Source organism: Bactrocera latifrons, unplaced genomic scaffold (genome assembly GCF_001853355.1).
Source record: "Bactrocera latifrons isolate USDA-ARS-PBARC rearing strain unplaced genomic scaffold, ASM185335v1 scaffold_116, whole genome shotgun sequence".
Taxonomy (NCBI): domain Eukaryota; kingdom Metazoa; phylum Arthropoda; class Insecta; order Diptera; family Tephritidae; genus Bactrocera; species Bactrocera latifrons.
Window position 1 is genome coordinate 584,027 of NW_017534586.1, and position 6,952 is coordinate 590,978.

Genomic DNA, 6,952 nt, shown 5'->3' on the forward strand with positions numbered 1-6,952 from the left:
TCCTGAGATATGGTTTTTGGTCCATAAGTGGGCGACGCCACGCCCATTTTCAATTTTTAAAAAAAGCCTTTTTTTGCTAGTCGGTTAACGCACTTTAAGTGATTTTCAACATAACCTTTGTATGGGAGGTGGGCGTGGTTACTACCCGATTTCTTCCATTTTTGAACTGTATATGGAAATGCCTAAAAGAAATGACTCTATACAGTTTGGTTGACATAGCTATAGTAGTTTAGAGATATGTACAAAAAAGTAAGTAGGGGGCGGGGCCACGCCCACTTTTCCAAAAAAATTACGTCCAAATATGCCCCCTATCGCATTAGACCTTTGTGCCAAATTCCATTTTAATATCTTTATTTATGGTTTAATTATGACACTTTATAGGATTTCGGTTTCCGCCATTTTGTGGGCGTGGCAGTGGGCCGATTTCGAACTTAACCTTCTTATGGAGCCAAGAAATACGAGTACTAAGTTTCATCATGATATCTCAATTTTTACTCAAGTTACAGCTTGCACGGACGGACGGACAGACGGACAGACGGACGGACGGACAGACAGACATCCGGATTTCAACTCTACTCGTCGCCCCGATCATTTTGGTATACATAACCCTATATCTGGCTCTTTTAGTTTTAGGACTTACAAACAACCGTTATGTGAACAAAACTATAATACTCTCTTTAGCAACATTGTTGCGAGAGTATAAAAATAAATTTCATAAATAAATTTAGTAATCTGTTGGCACTTCGTTTGGCAAAAGTTGCTTTAATATTTTCCATCCACAACTACGCCGAGTATTTTTCGGTAACAAAGGTATTATTGCGGTAAGTTTCGCCTACTAACTTTATTACGTAAGACATAGAATTTACAAGCACTAACACATATACACACACGCACACACACATATGCAGGAAAGCATATTTTGGAAATTTTTAAGCTCCACGTCTTAAGGCATTGTTTGCATTTCGTTGTAAGTACTTCGAGTTTCTGCTGTTTGCTCAGCTTTTGTTGTTGTTTATATTACATGCAAGTTTCTGCCCTTTTTGCAATATCCATGCTATTGTTGATGTGCTTGCATATACGCATATACACAACAAGTTAGTTTCTTCTTCTTACTTTACTCTCTCTTATAAGGTGTTGTTGTTGTTCGTCTTAAGCACTGCAATTTTATGCCGGCACGCAGATTTCAGTTAGATTTAAAACTTTGGCGTAAATTTCGTTGCCAGGCCTTTTTTTTTTTTTTTTTTTTTTTTTTTTTTTTTTTTTTTTTTTTTTTTTTTTTTTTTTTTTTTTTTTTTTTTTTTTTTGCCTTTCAGTGCAATGAATGGAAGCTGCGATGAAGCTAATGTGCGCGGAGAGAGGCCAATCAGAGACGAGGGGCAAAGCTGCGAAGCGGGTACACGCGAGTGCATACATATTAACGGTGAAGTGCAAAGTAAACGCTGGCGGCGCAAGTATAGAAAAATACTATACGCTGGGGAAGAATGCGAGCGAAAGGCTGGCAAAGTTGTAAACAACAACAAATAAAAGAAAGCAGAAAACTGAAAGAAGCACAATAAAGTAGGTAGAATAAAGAAGATGCAAGAAAAGTAGCTGTAAACAAATATTTTGTGGATGCTGGCGCGGTGGCGGAGACGTTGACGCCGAGGCAGCTGGAAGACTTATTACATTGCCACGTTGCCAGGAAGGAAACAACACAAAAGTGGCTTCCGTTAATAAGCGAGCAGTTCATTTCTTTTTTCGCCCGACATCAGATTGGCTGCTCGCTGCTGCAGCGTCTTACTTTTCGTACTCGCTTGCCAACGTCGTTTGTCGCGCTGAGCCTGCTCTCTGCATTGCCAAGGCAGTTGCCAAGGATGCGCTTAAGTGGCAGTAACGGGTTTCATGCAAATGCTGCTTAAACAAACATGCCACGGCAATGAACGCGCTTTGCGAGGAGGCTAAATGTATGTGTGTAGTTGTTGGCAGCCTTCTGGGTGTGGGTGTAAGCTTAAGGAGTATATGACATTGTTGCAAGTAGTTGATGTTATGGAACAAACTAAGAAGGCATTGAAAAGAACTTAGTAGATCTACATGACACAGGCGTAAAAGTAGATGTCGGACACCTTAGAGTTTTGGCAATGACAATGAATGTGAAGAAGGTAGTTAAGGCATTGTGAGGGTTTTAGTAATTGCGTACATCATTGCAAGAGCTCTATTCAGTAGTGACGCATATTAAATTTGAATACAAAATTCTTCACTCTCAAAATGCGTATTTCGTTTTTCTTAGCTATTAGTTTCATATATCTTAATATATCGCCTCATAAGAGGAGAGATAAATTTAATTCGATAATATATTTGACTAACGTTGTCGTTTACGCTAAACATTTCTAGTTTCAAAATAAGAAAATCAATATAATATTTATATTATTTTCCGAAAAGCAATCCATTCTCACACTCCTTAAAAGTCGATAGTCTCCAATATAGCGCAAACTTATCGACGCGGAAAACTAAATCCTTCCGGAAGGGTCGAAATTCTCTAGAAATAATTAATATGAAAGTCCATCGTCCATATCATCAAAAGGCCAACATTCAAAAAAAAAAAAAAAAAAAAAAAAAAAAAAAAAAAAAAAAAAAAAAAAAAAAAAAAAAAAAAAAAAAAAAAAAAAAAAAAAAACAAACTTAAAATTCTACATATATACAAATTTGTTTTTTCGTTTGGTACTCTGAAAAATAGGTTCCTAGACACCTCTAGGGTAGCCTCTCCAAGAATGAGCTTTTAATTGTAACGGGAAGGTCCTCTTACTTACAGTTTTCTATTTTTTCTTATGATCGGATAGAAAAATTTATATCTCGCTTCCAGCTACTTGAAAATAAAATTTTGCTCTTTACATTTTGCAGAAAATTGAATGCTCTTCAAAAAAGGTATCTTACGATTTTTTCGTATACCCAACCGTTTAAAAGATATTAACGGTTAAAATTTGATTATTTTTTTATTTCTTATGAATTTTATAACTCAATGAACTAAATTATTATGAATGATGAAACTTCACTATTCTATATATGTTGCCTTCATCTTCTGCTGTATGATACCGATACAGGTTCAAAAACCTACATGGTGACAGGTGGAGTATCACAAGGCTCCGTGCTGGGCCCATTACTATGGCGGTGCTGTAGGATGGGGTGTTATGATTATCGCTGCCAAAAGTACCACAGATAATTGGCTATGCGGACGACATTACCGTTACCATCATAGCTAAATAACGCTCTCAGATACAGAACATTTGCAATGAGACAGTGGCGAAAATTAAAAGTTGGCTTATGAGTACTAAGCTGCAGCTTGCAGGTGAAAAAACAGAGGCAGTGCTCATTACGAGCAGAAAAAGGCAAGAAAAGTCACGTTGAACATTGATGGCTATAACGGTGTAACGCAAAATTCATTGAGGTACCTTGGCATTATGATCGATACGAGGCTGAATTTCAAACCGCAAATTGAAAAGGCGGTTACAGTGACTGCAGTCCTGTCGAGAATCATGGCAAACATTGGTGGCCCAAGCCAAAGTAGGAGAGTTCTGCTGACTAAAGTTAGCCAGTCAATGGTTAAGTACGTAGCTCCGATATGGGGACAGCCCTGCGTCCAAAAACCTATGTCAATAAAGCAAAGACTGTGTCCAGGTTATGCGCCTTACAGTTGCCTGTACGTTTAGAACGATTTCGCACGAGGTAATTGCTATTATATCTGGTCTTATGAAACCAAATCTAATGGCCTTTGAGTTAAGTAGAGTCTACCGGGCCAACGAGCACAAAAATGAGAGGCAGACAAGTCGGATAAGATGGACATATAGACTAATTAAGAATGTAACGGCCTGGATTGACAGACAACATGGTGAGACAGATATTTACTTAACGCAGTTCTTATCGACCCATGGCTGTTTCAGGGAAGTGGAAATCATGCAGAGCACATATTTTTCTCCTGCTCGAGGTATGTAGTGGAGAAAGTCAGCAAAGAAAAGCTAACAAATAAAAGGATGACGCCCGACAACATGGTGAGTCATATGATGCGATCACAGCTGGTGTAAAAGGGTGGACCGCAATAGCGTTCCGAGAACTCCGATTGAAAGAAAGACAGCAAAGAAGCATAAGACCACTTGAATAAGCTTGGAGATAGGTCATGAAGAGGTGTTTATCGTCCAGCTTGGTCCTGCAAAGTAGCGCTTAACGACGGTCCCGCAGGTCCGGGTAAAAGCTATAAAAACCGGAGTTAAGGGTTTGGTACGTAGGCATACTGTTTCGCAAGTCCAGTTGCTGCCAGTTTCACACTGATATTATCTTTAGAAGATTCCCCCTTTAGAAAATAAGCAAAAAAAGCTTCCGCTGACACATATAACCAATACATACCCATTTGATAATTAAAACTCAAATCTTTTCTGAGTATGAGTGGTTTCTGTTATATCGTTTTTGCCTCGCCTTGAAACTTATGAAAAGTGGTGTTACGTTATTTTTCATTTTAGAGGACGATATACGCTTTAGAGGGTTTCCGATTTTTCCTTTTACCTATTAAAGGCAACGTGGTTAATTTAGTATCCATGTAGGGATAATTTAATAAAATCAATCCGAAATTTCCCACTGACAAAATTAGTGACGTTTGGAAAGTTAAGGAGAAAAGTTTGTATTTAGCTCTTTCCTCCTTGCATTGAGAATATTAGTTTGGTTAGTTTCTATTCATTGTTGGTCACGCATAGATATATATCTGAAATAATCGTGATATACAAATTGTAATCTGTATTAAAATTTCTTTATTCCATAATATTCAGCTTAGACTATTAATACCAATACATGACTATTGAATGACATACCGCCGTAATATTGAAAAATGGAGAGCTGAGAAGGTATTCAACTTTAAAGACCTAGAAGAGGGTATTTTATATATTTTTAATATTAGCAAGCAAGAAAGTTACCACGTCATAACGGTAACAAGTCGACTGAGCTTATCACAAAGCTATCAGACAGATGAACGGAGCATAAGCAATCAACTCGAAATTAATTTGTTTCGATCATAAGTCGGACTGACTTACCACTATTAGACGAACAAATGAAAAGTATATTAATTATATCGCACTTATTAAAATGTTTCCAGTTCCAGTTTATAAATAAGTAAAAGTAGTATTTAGCTTGAAGTTTGTTTTTATTTTTGTATTTTAAATCGTTTATTTAAATTTTCTTCATTACTATGTTCTCATATTTTAAAATATTATTGTTTAATTCCCTACATACTAATGTCTCAAAAACTCCAACTGAAGTTAAAATTTAAAGTGATGGTTAAAAATCGCTCAACACAACAGCCTTCAACTTTTTATCGCTAGCAGTATGCACGAAATACATTTAAATCGCATTAATTAACATTGATTTTTCGCAGTCGTCATTGTCATGAGCAGCCGCATTTACAAGCGCAATCTCAATGACAATCACAACGGCAACCTTGGCAACCAACACCGTTATTATTAACTCTTTGCGACGTGCATCAACAACATGCACACTCGCCTGCACACATATGCGCTTGTATATATGTAAATGCGCGCAAATATGCTCATTTAATTGCAACAGGCGTACGTGACGTATACGTAACCTATGAAGCGCCAAGCCGCCGCCAATGAATGATCAATAACAAGCACACACACACACACACACACACAAGTCTGCTGCACTAAATCAACAGGAATGCGAATAAAAAACACATGCTGATGAAAGATAATGCAAATGAAATTAACACGAAACTGCTTAACGAGCTTCACGCCGCCGAACAGCCAACAAAGCGTGTAAAACCGGAGCGAGAGTGTGCGGGACAGAGAGGTAGAGGAAAAAGCGCATCGTTGAGTGATGCGTTACAGCGAAATTCAATTCAATTTACGAGATATGCGCGTTGCACACATGCATAATAATCAATAATAAATTTTCATTGCAAAATTCCAACTTTTTCCAAACAAAAATTTTTTTTTTGCATCTTTGGTTTTTCTTTTTGCCTGCGCTTTTGCGCTTTTCCACGTATTTCATTTGAGTTGCCATTTCGTTTTTGCTGATTACAGATTTTTATTCGCCACTTAAACGCGCAGCGCGCTGCTGCCGTGTGTGTGCAGGTGTGCAAATATTGGCTGCGTTGCTCTCAGTTCACTGTATTCGAGCCAGCAGGCATGTACACACACACGCCTATGTGGTATGTATGCACATGGCACATGTTTACATTCCTCGTACACACACTCCAAGGCATGTGCAGGTCGGCGTTTGTACTCATAATATGGCTCGTGGTACGTGCAAAAGCAGTTCAGCTGCAATGCAGTGCAATCGAGTGCCCCCTTCGGCCGTGCCTCGTTGCTGCTGTCGCTGAAAGCAGGATGAGGACGACGCTGCTGCTGCTGCTATTGATGGCAATGACGTGTATGAAAATCTTATGAATTTTTTAAGATTCAATGTCGCATTCGTTGATGTGTAAAGTTCGTCGATAAGAGCAAGGCGGTGAGACAGTGCCAGCGCATATTGCGATTTATGTGAAGAATTAAGGTAAAAATCGATGAAACTTAAATGCTTTTCAATCGCACTCATCACATTTGAGGAGAGAAAGAATTGAGTAATGGAGTTGAAATTTAAAAAATATATAATACATATAGAAATTTTAATACCGCTTCTTCAAACCCTAAAAATTTATTCATTATTTTAAGAATAATTTTAGTTTTTACACATGTGAAGTTCTGTTTAAGTCACGGCATCACTAGCTAGCTCGACTTTCTATTAAGTTCGGCAAAGTAAAGCTTCTTTACGTTTTTTGAATAACTAAAATAAACGATCTGATCGTTCTGATCGCCATTCACGTGGGAGTGGCCAGAAATGATTCTTTTACATATGACTCAAGCAGCTCACGACTTCCGGTCCTTGACCAAGTATCCTCTGGGTAGCCTAAGAACATCCGTTTGAAGGTGAGCTA